This window comes from Entelurus aequoreus, linkage group LG14 (assembly GCF_033978785.1).
Source record: "Entelurus aequoreus isolate RoL-2023_Sb linkage group LG14, RoL_Eaeq_v1.1, whole genome shotgun sequence".
Classification (NCBI taxonomy): domain Eukaryota; kingdom Metazoa; phylum Chordata; class Actinopteri; order Syngnathiformes; family Syngnathidae; genus Entelurus; species Entelurus aequoreus.
In genome coordinates this window covers 55,414,745-55,427,244 of record NC_084744.1, presented here as the reverse complement: position 1 = coordinate 55,427,244, position 12,500 = coordinate 55,414,745, and the positions used below count along the sequence as shown (strand labels likewise).

The 12,500-nt window shown below is 39.1% G+C and overlaps 1 pseudogene; it reads right to left on the bottom strand.

The window, feature by feature from the left end:
- LOC133664302 (unconventional myosin-VIIb-like) overlaps nucleotides 1–12,500 on the bottom strand; it is an 80,858-nt pseudogene that overhangs the window by 33,877 nt on the left and 34,481 nt on the right.

Below are 12,500 nucleotides of genomic sequence, written 5' to 3'. Positions count from 1 at the left end.
AATAGCTTCGATGATGGTAAGCACAACCAAAATTATTCTATACATTAGGCGCACTGTCGAGTTTTGAGAAAATGAAAGGTTTTTAAGTGCGCCTTAGAGTCCGGAAAATAAGCTAGAAATACATTTTATCTTGAAAATTATTTGTTATAATTTTACTTGAAATAAATTGTTTTTATATTTGACAATCGTTTTTCCCCCCGTTTTTTTCATAGCTTACCAAAGTCGTACTAAAACATTTTGATAGATTTTTGAGCGCCGTGTGTAATGTTCTATATTCTCAATGGAACGTATAAAATGTTGGTGTTGTTTACTTGAGTCATATTGCAGTCTACACGTATCTCTTATGTGTGACTGCCATCTACTTACACCATGTACCAAATAACATAGCTACAAGGTCGGTAAGCACAACCAAAATGATTCCGTACATCAGGCGCACCGGGTTATAAGGCGCACTGTTTTGAGAAAATGAAAGGATTTTCAGTGCGCCTTATAGTCCGGAAAATAAGCTAATAACACATTTTAACATGAAAATTATTTGTTATAATTTTACTTGAAATAAATTGTTTTCATGTTTGAAAATCATTTTTTCATAGCTTACCAAATGCATACTAAAAACATTTTGATAGATCTTTGAGCACCGTGTGTAATGTTCTATATTCTCAATGGAACATATAAAATGTTGGTGTTGTTCACTTGAGTCATATTGCAGTCTACACGTATCTCCTGTGTGTGACTGCCATCTACTGGTCACACTTATCATTAGACCATGTACCAAATAACATAGCTACGAGATCGGTGGGCACAACAAAAATTCCGTACATTAGTTATAAGGCGCACTGTCGAGTTTTGAGAAAATTAAAGGATTTTCAGTGCGCCTTATAGTCCGGAAAATAAGTTAATAACACATTTTAACATGAAAATTATTTGTTATAATTTTACTTGAAATAAATTGTTTTTATATTTGAAAATCGTTTTTTCATAGCTTACCAAAGGCGTACTAAAAACATTTTGATAGATCTTTGAGCGTCGTGTGTAATGTTCTATATTCTCAATGGAACATATAAAATATTGGTGTTGTTCACTTCAGTCATATTGCAGTCTACACGTATCTCCTGTGTGTGACTGCCATCTACTGGTCACACTTATCATTAGACCATGTACCAAATAACATAGCTACGAGATCGGTAAGCACAACAAAAATTCTGTACATTAGTTATAAGGCGCACTGTCGAGTTTTGAGAAAATGAAAGGATTTTCAGTGCGTCTTATAGTCCGGGAAAATACGGTAAGCAGAATAATCAGAGCCTGTGAACTGACCTCCTCGGGGATAGCAGATGCTTTTCGGTTTCCAAACTTTTTCTTGTTCTTCCTCAGTATTTTCTAGCATCCAACAGAAGTCATGTCACTTCCACACCTCAGCGCTGTGATAAGTTTGGGGGCCGACCTTACCTGGTCGAGTCCCACCAGGTTGCTCAGCCTCCTGCCGTGTCTGCTGGGCAGATGGCGGGAGACGCTGAGCGAGACCTGCGAGATGGCGTCCTGGGATCTGGGCTCGGGCAGGTCCCCCATGAAGCGCAGTATGATCCACCACACGGTCAGACACGCCTAGTCGGGGGAGGAGAGGAGATACACGGTCAGACATGCCTAGTTGGGGGACGTACGCGTCCTCATAGAGCAGACCTGGGCAGATTAAGGCCCAGGGGCCACTTGCGGCCCGTTAAGCTTTTCAAATTTCCAAATATTTTTTTTTAGATCTTTAAGATGGAAACTGTAGCCGCCATTATGATGTGCAGTGATGTTTTCAAATTACCATAAGCCTTGAACTATACAAAGTATTTCAATGGTTGGAATCGGTGCTTTTGCATAATCTCACCCAATCACCAATCACCAAAATGATTCCCGAACGCGGCCACCGCTGCTGCTCACTGCTCCCCTCACTTCCCAGGGGGTGGAGCAAGGGTATGGGTCAAATGCAGAATGTAATTTCACCACACCTAGTGTGTGTGTGTGTGACTATCAGTGGTACTTTAACTTTAACTTTAATATACTAGTTACTATGTTAATCTAATTAGTTACTATGGTATTCTAATTAGTTACTATGGTAATCTAAGTCACAGCAGCTCAGACGAGGCACCAAGCAGTGTGGGTGGGGAGCGTTTCCACTGAGTGTTTCCAGAGCCTGAAATGTGGGTGTCAGGGACAGACGCGGAAGGAGATTTTTACAACAAAAGTTGTAAAGTTTAGTGATAAATTAGATTTTTTTACCTTTCGCGTTCATATTTCGTTGTGTTTGTTGAATTTTTATTGCGTTTCGCTTGATAGTCCAATAAGTCGATCGAGAGGGGGGTGTGACGTTCATATGTCAATATTCAGTGTTTTATAAGTCATAGTTAATATTGTAAACCCCACATTCTTTATTTTCACGTACCGTATTTTTCGGAGTATAAGTCGCACCGGCCGAAAATGCATAACAAAGAAGGAAAAAAACATATATAAGTCGCACTGGAGTATAAGTCGCATTTTTTGGGGGAAATGTATTTGATAAAAGCCAACACCAAGAATAGACATTTGAAAGGCAATTTAAAATAAATAAAGAATAGTGAACAACGGGCTGAAAAAGTGTACGTTATATGAGGCATAAATAACCAACTGAGAACGTGCCTGGTATGTTAAATGTTTAGAGTTTTTCGCAGTACATTACACATTTTTGCTTTTTTAATTTACAATTTTACAATTTTATTTACAATTTTTCGGTCAAAATTGAAAGAGCGAAAACATTTTCCAAAGCCGTATTTTAACCTTTTCCTGGATGGTATTCACAGTCCACATTTTCCAACCGTTTTTGACCATTGCACCTTCGAAACGTTCCTCTTATTTAGGACAACAAAAGTTATCTTTTATTTTTCATACAAATTCACGTTGTTTTCCCCGAAAATTCGAGGAATTCCTAGAATTCCCGGTTTTCCAAAGCCCTATTTTCACCTATTCCTGGAAAATATTCACTGTCCATATTTTTCAACCGCTTTTGACCATTGCAACGTTCCTCTTAGTTGGGACAACAAAAGCTATCTATTATTTTTTCTACAAATTCCCGTTTTTTTCTAAATTCCAGGAATTCCCAAATACCGTATTTTTCGGAGTATAAGTCGCACCTGCCGAAAATGCATAATAAAGAAGGATAAAAACATATATACAGTAAGTCACACTGGAGTATGTCGCATTTTTTGGGGGAAATGTATTTGATAAAAGCCAACACCAAGAATAGACATTTGAAAGGCAATTTAAAATAAATAAAGAATAGTGAACAACAGGCTGAAAAAGTGTACGTTATATGAGGCATAAATAACCAACTGAGAACGTGCCTGGTATGTTAAATGTTTAGAGTTTTTCGCAGTACATTACACATTTTTGCTTTTTTAATTTACAATTTTACAATTTTATTTACAATTTTTCGGTCAAAATTGAAAGAGCGAAAACATTTTCCAAAGCCGTATTTTAACCTTTTCCTGGATGGTATTCACAGTCCACATTTTCCAACCGTTTTTGACCATTGCACCTTCGAAACATTCCTCTTATTTAGGACAACAAAAGTTATCTTTTATTTTTCATACAAATTCACGTTGTTTTCTCCGAAAATTCGAGGAATTCCTAGAATTCCCGGTTTTCCAAAGCCCTATTTTAACGTATTCCTGGAAAATATTCACTGTCCATATTTTTCAACCGCTTTTGACCATTGCAACGTTCCTCTTAGTTGGGACAACAAAAGCTATCTATTATTTTTTGTACAAATTCCCGTTTTTTTCTAAATTCCAGGAATTCCCAAATACCGTATTTTTCGGAGTATAAGTCGCACTGGCCGAAAATGCATAATAAAGAAGGAAAAAAACATATATACAGTAAGTCACACTGGAGTATAAGTCGCATTTTTTGGGGGGAAATGTATTTGATAAAAGCCAACACCAAGAATAGACATTTGAAAGGCAATTTAAAATAAATAAAGAATAGTGAACAACAGGCTGAAAAAGTGTACGTTATATGAGGCATAAATAACCAACTGAGAACGTGCCTGGTATGTTAAATGTTTAGAGTTTTTCGCATTACATTACACATTTTTGCTTTTTTTATTTACAATTTTACAATTTTATTTACAATTTTTCGGTCAAAATTGAAAGAGCGAAAACATTTTCCAAAGCCGTATTTTAACCTCTTCCTGGAAGGTATTCACAGTCCACATTTTCCAACCGTTTTTGACCATTGGACCTTCGAAACATTCCTCTTATTTAGGACAAAAAAAGTTATCTTTTATTTTTCATACAAATTCACGTTGTTTTCTCCGAAAATTCGAGGAATTCCTAGAATTCCCGGTTTCCCAAAGCCCTATTTTAACCTATTCCTGGAAAATATTCACTGTCCATATTTTTCAACCGCTTTTGACCATTGCAACGTTCCTCTTAGTTGGGACAACAAAAGTTATCTATTATTTTTTGTACAAATTCCCGTTTTTTTCTAAATTCCAGGAATTCCCAAATACCGTATTTTTCGGAGTATAAGTCGCACCTGCCGAAAATGCATAATAAAGAAGGAAAAAAACATATATACAGTAAGTCACACTGGAGTATGTCGCATTTTTTGGGGGAAATGTATTTGATAAAAGCCAACACCAAGAATAGACATTTGAAAGGCAATTTAAAATAAATAAAGAATAGTGAACAACAGGCTGAATAAGTGTACGTTATATGAGGCATAAATAACCAACTGAGAACGTGCCTGGTATGTTAACGTAACATATTATGGTAAGAGTCATTCAAATAACTATAACATATAGAACATGCTATACGTTTACCAAACAATCTGTCACTCCTAATCGCTAAATCCCATGAAATCTTATACGTCTAGTCTCTTACGTGAATGAGCTAAATAATATTATTTAATATTTTATGGTAATGTGTTAATAATTTCACACATAAGTCGCTCCTGAGTATAAGCCGCACCCCCGGCCAAACTATGAAAAAAAATGCGACTTATAGTCCGAAAAATACAGCACATTCTGGGTGTCTCATTCAGTAAAAAAAGTTGAAACTCCATTCCGTTTTTTTAAAGGCCTACTGAAAGCCACTACTACCGACCACGCAGTCTGATAGTTTATATATCAATGATGAAATCTTAACATTGCAACACATGCCAATACGGCCGGGTTAACTTATAAAGTGCAATTTTAAATTTCCCGCGAAACTTCCGGTTGAAAACGTCTATGTATGATGACGTATGCGCGTGACGTCAATGGTTGAAACAGAAGTATTCGGACACATTGAATCCAATACAAAAAGCTCGGTTTTCATCTCAAAATTCCACAGTATTCTGGACATCTGTGTTGGTGAATCTTTTGCAATTTGTTTAATGAACAATGGAGACTGCAAGGAAGAAAGCTGTAGGTGGGATCGGTGTATTAGCGGCTGGCTGTAGCAACACAACCAGGAGGACTTTGACTTGGATAGCAGACGCGCTATCCGACGCTAGCCGCCGACCGCATCGATGATCGGGTGAAGTCCTTTGTCCTTCCATCGATCGCTGGAACGCAGGTGAGCACGGGTGTTGATGAGCAGATGAGGGCTGGCTGGCGTAGGTGGAGCGCGAATGTTTTTATCATAGCTCTGTGAGGTCCCGTTGCTAAGTTAGCTTCAATGGCGTCGTTAGCAACAGCATTGTTAAGCTTCGCCAGGCTGGAAAGCATTAACCGTGTATTTACATGTCCATGGTTTAATAGTATTGTTGATTTTCTGTCTATCCTTCCAGTCAGGGGTTTATTTATTTTGTTTCTATATGCATTTAAGCCCGATGCTATCACGTTAGCTCCGTAGCTAAAGTGCTTCGCCGATGTATTGTCGTGGAGATAAAAGTCACTGTGAATGTCCATTTCGCGTTCTGGACTCTCATTTTCAAGAGGATATAGTATCCGAGGTGGTTTAAAATACAAATCCGTGATCCACAATAGAAAAAGGAGAAAGTGTGGAATCCAATGAGCCAGCTTGTACCTAAGTTACGGTCAGAGCGAAAAAAGATACGTCCTGCACTGCACTCTAGTCCTTCACTCTCATGTTCCTCATCCACAAATCTTTCATCCTCGCTCAAATTAATGGGGTAATCGTTGCTTTCTCGGTCCGAATCGCTCTCGCTGCTGGTGTAAACAATGGGGAAATGTGAGCAGCCTTTCAACCTGTGACGTCACGCTACTTCCGGTACAGGCAAGGCTTTTTTTTATCAGCGACCAAAAGTTGCAACTTTATCGTCGATGTTCTCTACTAAATCTTTTCAGCAAAAATATGGCAATATCGCGAAATGATCAAGTATGACACATAGAATGGATCTGCTATCCCCGTTTAAATTTTAAAAATTAATTTCAGTAGGCATTTAAGGCGGTCTGTCATAACGTTTTTAGCATTCAATCAGACATTATTGTGAGGTTTTGTATTAGTGTTCCTAAAAATAGATATACCGGCCCCCGGACACATTTCTTTCTCTAAATTTGGCAACGCGAGTCAAAATACTTGCCCAGGTCTGTCATAGAGCCAGGGTGACGTGTGCAAGATGCGCTCACCAAAGTGTCGGCTTCATCGTCGTGCTGCAGAAGAGGCTTGCGGAGTCTCTGCTGGATGTGCGTGTGGCTGGCGTCACCCTTGAAGTGAACAATGCTGAACTGGTAGAATGACAACTCCTCTGTGAAGTCTTCAAAACCATCTTCTTCCTCTTCTTCTTCTTCTTCTTCAAATGATGGGGTCGGGGTTCCTACGCTTGAGGCCGGGATGCTTACTTGAGACGTGGTGTCGGACTTCTGTACAATCCGATAAAAGATGCTGGATGTCAATGTATTGGCTTCATTAAGACGTCAAACATTTGCTTTCGACTGATCTCTAACCTCCGAGTCAAATGCTTCGTGTACTATAATTTGCACAACAGGTGTAGGCATGACGTCGTCGTCATCGTCCCTAGCCACCGCCGCCTCGGGCTCCTCGTCAGACTGCTGAGCCTCAGCGACGATTTCTTCGAGTCGACGCTGAAGCACAACAGGTGTAGGCAGCACGTGGTCGCCTTCGTCCGCAGCCGCCACCGCCGCCTCGTCAGATTGCTGAGCCTCGGCGACGACTTTTTCGAGTTGACGCTGAAGCTCAAAGCCGATCCCGTCCTCGTGCTCCTCTTGTGACAGCGAGCGCTGTTGGACGAGTGCGAGAGGGCGGAGCGAGGATCAGTAACGGCAAAATAGCTACATTCAAACACTTTAGAAAACCAGTGAAGTTGGCGCCTTGTGTAAATGGTAAATAAAACCAAAATACAATGATTTGCAAAGCTTATATGCAATTGAACAGACTGCAAGGAAAACATATTTAACCTTCAAACTAGTCAACTTTGTTATTTTTTTGCAAATATCAGCTCATTTGGAATATGACGCCTGCAACGTGTTTCAGAAAAGCTGGCACGAGTGGCAAAAAAAAGACTGAGAAAGTTGAGGAAGGCTCATCAAACTCTTATTTGGAACATCCCATTTATAGGGAACAGGTGGGTGCCACGATTGGGTATAAAAGCCGCTTTGTGAACAAATGCGTGGGCAGATTGTTTAAGAACAACATTTCTCAACAAGCTATCGCGAGGAATTTATGGATTCCACCATCTCCGGTCCGTAATATCATCAAAAAGTACAGAAAATCTGGAGAAATCACTGCACGTAAGCCAGGGGTGTCCAAACTTTTTCCACTGAGGGCCGCACACGGAAAAATTAAAGTATGTGGGGGCCATTTTGATATTTTTCATTTTAAACCCATAACAAAATATATGGATTTTTTATTTATTTGACCTTTAGGGGTCCCGGGGACCATAAAGGGTCTAAGTCATTAAAATGTTAAAAATAAGTCAGATTATTATTTTTTTTTAAATTATTTAACGCTTACAGTAAATCTCTATATCAACTTCAAGTTGATATAAAGTAATACAAATTAAAAAAAACGTTTTATGGCTTTTCTGTCAAAAACAACTTAGTTTTTTTTATAGTAAAACTGAAATATGCAGTATTTAGTAATTAGAGCCCTAAAAGATCAATAATGCAGGACACCATTGATTTTAATTCTTTCATATTTTTGAGTAATCACAGTGAAAAGATAAATAAAAAATCACTAAATATATTTGGGATCCAAAAGGTGCCCCACTCATAAAGTGATACATTTTTATTAGCTTTTTCTTTTACTTTCAACGCTTAAGTTACGAGATCAACTTCAGATATATCTGTCCATTTTATGCTGGAACTATTATTTTGTTTGTTTTAGGCGCTTTTGTCAAAGAAAACTTTGATGTTTTTATATGGCTACTACACAATATATGCAATATTTACCACATAAAACATTTTAAAGTGAAATATTTGAAGTAATTGGAGCCCTGAAAATAATTCATTATAACATGGATTTTTTGTCCTTTTTTATTTTTATTTTTTGAGCAATGGCATAAAAAGAAAAAGAAAGAAAGACAAAAGAAGAAAAAAACAGCCTGCATGGCAGCTTTTGTGTCAACATTGCAACTTGTTCTCGTTAGATTTCACCTCGTTCCACTTTTTTGAATGTTCTTTTTTATTTTTACAATAGTATTTCCAGAATGTGTGGCGGGCCGGTAAACAATTAGCTGTGGGCCGCAAATGGCCCCCCGGGCCGCACTTTGGACTACCCCTGACGTAAGCGATGATATTACGGACCTTCGATCCCTCAGGCGGTACTGCGTCAAAAAGCGACATCAGTGTGTAAAGGATATCACCACATGGGCTCAGGAACACTTCAGAAACCCACTGTCAGTAACTACAGTTGGTCGCTACATCTGTAAGTGCAAGTTAAAACTCTACTATGCAAAGCCAAAGCCATTTATCAACAACACCCAGAAACGCCGCCGGCTTCGCTAGGCCCGAGCTCATCTAAGATGGACTGATACAAAGTGGAAAAGTGTTCTGTGGTCTGACGAGTCCACATTTCAAATTGTTTTTGGAAACTGTTGACATCATGTCCTCTGGATCAAAGAGAAAAATAACTATTCGGACTGTTTAGGCGCAAAGTTGAAAAGCCAGCATCTGTGATGGTATGGGGGTGTATTAGTGCCCAAGACATGGGTAACTTACACATCTGTGAAGGCACCGTTAATGCTGAAAGGTACATACAGGTTTTGCAGCAACATATGTTGCCATCCAAGCAACGTTATAATGGACGCCCCTGCTTATTTCAGCAAGACAATGCCAAGCTGATAATGATTATTTGCAAAACAAATTGGAACATTAAATATCTTGTCTTTGCAGTCTATTCAATTGAATATAAGTTGGAAAGGATTTGCAAATCATTGTATTCTGTTTTTATTTACCATTTACACAAGGTGCCGACTTCACTGGTTTTGGGTTTTGTACTCACATTAACCTTCATTCCCTGATGTACTTTTCGAGCCAGGAATCCTCTGGTGTGGGCCTGCAGTAGAATGGCTGCCTCTCTCTTCTGCTTCCAGTCCTTCTTCGCCTGGTAACCCCGCACCTACACAGCATTTCAGTAATTACTTGTGAATTAACATTATAAGCTCGTATTTGCAGCCAAATGAAGCCCCCCCCCCCCCAAAAAAAACATCTTTGTTTTACTCGTTATCAGCGAAACTCAAAAGGACTAACTCCTGCCTCGTGTGTGAGTCTTCATGGAAGAAACTCATTTCCTCCAAAATCTGACATTGCAATAAAATTTTGGTACCGGTAGCAAAATGTATTCCGATAAAAAAAAAAAAAAAAATCATTATTGGCTTTTTTTTAACAGAAAATCTTATGATTATTTAACTATATGTTTCTTATTGCAAGCAAAGAACATTTTTGGCATGAAATAATTTTATCTAAGTTATCACAAAAACTTTGTGTTGAAATGAGTTCCCAGCGAGAAGTGAAGTGAATTATATTTTATATAGCGCTTTTCTCTAGTGACTCAAAGCGCTTTACATAGTGAAACCCAATATCTGAGTTACATTTAAACCAGTGTGGGTGGCACTGGGAGCACGTGGGTAAAGTGGACACAACGGCAGTGACTAGGATGGCGGAAGCGGGAATCGAACCCGGAACCCTCAAGTTGCTGGCAACGGCCACTCTACCAACCGAGCTGTGCCGCAAAAGCTGTCTTTGAACCTACCAAGAAGGCTCGTAAAACTCCACTGTGTAGGATGGGAAGCAACATGAAGGTGTTTCTGTTTTCTTTCATGTATTGCAATCAACAGAAAGATATTGTCTTGACCCAAGGACTACAAAGCGGAGAGAAGGCAGGATCTGCCCAAGTTCCAGACACGGCTTTTTGAACTCTTTTACGACCTCTTTTTTGAATTGGGGCGGTACGGCTCAGTTGGTAGAGTGGCCGTTGCCAGCAACTTGAGGGTTCCAGGTTCGATCCCCGCTTCCGCCATCCCAGTCACTGCCGTTCTGTCCTTGGGCAAAACACTTTACCCACCTGCTCCCAGTGCCACCCACACTGGTTTAAATGTAACTCAGATATTGGGTTTCACAATGTAAAAGCGCTTTGAGTCACTAGAGAAAAGCGCTATATAAATATAATTCACTTCACAACTGTTTTACAAGCCTCTTTTTTTAACTGTTTTACAAACCTCTTTTTGAACTCTTTTACGACCTCTTTTTTGAACCGACCTTTTCTGTGAACTGTTTTACGACCTTTTCTGCGAACTGTTTACGACCCTGGTCCTTTAGAAACAGCTGTGGCCATGTGGGTCAGGGAAAGTCCAAATAAAAGGAGGAGGCGTGCAATCTTTTGGGAGAATGCAATGACACTGTACAAGGGTACAGATGTACGCGTTTCTCCTCGCTGAACCACATTGAATTCTGTCTCTGTTGGATTCTTTGCTTCTTGTCTTGTTTAATAGACATCAGTGTTTGAACCTGACAATAAGATTTTTTATTTTTTGTATTAATTAAGCAAACAAAGGCTCATAATTTAGCTGCTGACGTATGCAGTAGCATATTGTGTCATTGATCATTCTACTGTCAAAATTATGAGGGACAAGCGGTAGAAAAATTATTATTATTCTACCTGTTTATTTACTGTTAATATCTGCTTACTTTCTGTTTCAACATGTTCTATCTACACTTCTGTTAAAATGTAATAATCACTTATTCTTCTGTTGTTTGGATACTTTACATAGGTTTTGGGTGATACCACACATTTCGGTATCAAGTAGTTACAATACATTGGTCATAATTAAAGTTAAGTATTTTTGCATCGCTTCAGTTTCACAAATTCCTCAGTAAATTCACCAAAAGATCAGTTGATTACGTACATGAGTCTGTAAAGTCAGTGCGGCCGCTTGCTTCTTTCGATACTGGGACTGAAGCATCCGACCACGAACCCTTGACACCAGGCGTTCAAAGCCTTGCCGGAGCTATTTGGAACAAGAGTGGAATGAGGCAATTTTGGCGTTCCCCCCCCCCCCCCGAAGTAAATGTGAAGATACGATATTTGATACATTACCGTTCTTTGGATTTTGTTTTCCCTGTAAGCTCTCCAGTTTTTCTGTATCACCACGGCAGCCCTCCGCTTCTTCAAAAAAGACTTTCTAGAAAAGAGGTAGAGACATAACCGTTAATATTAATAATAATAATAGCAATAATAGATTTTATTTGTAAAACGCACTTTACATTGAGTAAACAACCTCAAAGTACTACAGTGTATTAAAAAAATAAAAAAATAAAAATAAAAATAAAAATAAAAATAAAAACTAGAACAGCCAAATAGCTAAAACTAGTATGCATATATCTAAAAAAAAAAAGAGGCTTTTTTAAAAGCATCCACAGTCTGTGGTGCCCTCAGGTGGTCAGGGAGAGCGTTCCACACACTGGGACCTGGTCATCCAACTTGTGTGTTCACAATAAAACTCCATTTTATCTATTCTACGATGTCGATACCACTGCTGTTAGTTATTTATATGACTTATCGTGTATTAAAAATGCCACCTGTGTCCGTATCCCAGCATGACCCGCTGGATCACAATAGCTTTCTTGTTGAATTCTTCCTCCCGCAAGCTTTCCAAAGTGGCGTCATGGGCATCCTGGAAAAGTACAGCAAGTCTCATGATACAGTCGTGATCAAAAGTTGACATACACTTGTAAAGAACATAATGTCATGGCTGTTTTGAGTTTCCAATCATTTCTACAACTCCGTCCCTTGGCAAGTTTCACTGCAATATGGCGCTTTTGGTAGCCATCCACAAGCTTCTGGTTGAGTTTTTGACCACTCCTCTTGACACAATTGGTGCAGTTCAGCTAAATGTGTTGGTTTTCTGACATGGACTTGTTTCTTCAGCATTGTCCACACATTTACGTCAGGACTTTGGAAAGGTCATTCTAAATCCTTAATTCTAGCCTGATTTAGCCATTCCTTTACCACTTTTGACGTGTGTTTGGGGTCATTGTCCTGTTGGAACACCCAACTGCGCCCAAGACCCAACCT